Here is a 798-nt window from a genome sequence, read left to right as displayed (position 1 = left end):
CCTTATGAGGCTCAATGAAAACTACGCTTTCAACGTGTTAGCCTCGTTTTTCTTCTTTAATAGTAAGGAAGAAACAGAAATACCTGCGGAGAATTATGAAACTATAGATTGCACGACAAACCTTTTTTTGCCTGCCTACAACAACTTTTCTTACTTGTCGGCTTTCAGTGTACACGATTTCTCATATCTCTTTATTATCGTTGTATAAAATGGCAGATGTAACGAATTATTAATATCGAATACCATACCGAACGACCCACTTTGCTCGAATCTCATAAATAACTTACGAGCCCCGTATTCCCATCGTTCGCCACGAAAAACTCGAATCGTAACGCACTTGTGCAATTGAATTGTTCCATTATACATACAGTATATAATAACACGATAACAGATAACTATTTCTATAATCGTAATAAATCGAATTAAAGCAATTCGAAACTCCTTCGTGATTCCTTTACGATCGATCGAAATTCACGCATGATATAACTTTCTTTCGCAATTCAATTCCGTTCTTCGAAATTTCTTTCAAAAATCTTATCTTTTCTTATCGAATCCGGAAACGATTTATTCCGCCTTGAATTCAGAAAAACCTCGCAATATCGAAACCGATCCAACCGCACATCCCCACCCCTTTCCAAAGTCTCCATGTCGAGAGCTAAAAAGCAAAACTTGGAAAGCTATTCGGCCGAACAAACACAGGAAGAAGCTTTCGAAAAGCAACGCGTTTCGGTGTCCAACGCGAGAGAGACGTCGTTTCCGTATCTGAACCCCGTTGCCAAGTTTCGCGAAAGTTAATTA

The sequence above is a fragment of the Apis dorsata genome, unplaced genomic scaffold (genome assembly GCF_000469605.1).
Source record: "Apis dorsata unplaced genomic scaffold, Apis dorsata 1.3 scaffold_133, whole genome shotgun sequence".
NCBI lineage: Eukaryota > Metazoa > Arthropoda > Insecta > Hymenoptera > Apidae > Apis > Apis dorsata.
Note: the sequence above shows the minus strand (reverse complement) of the source record.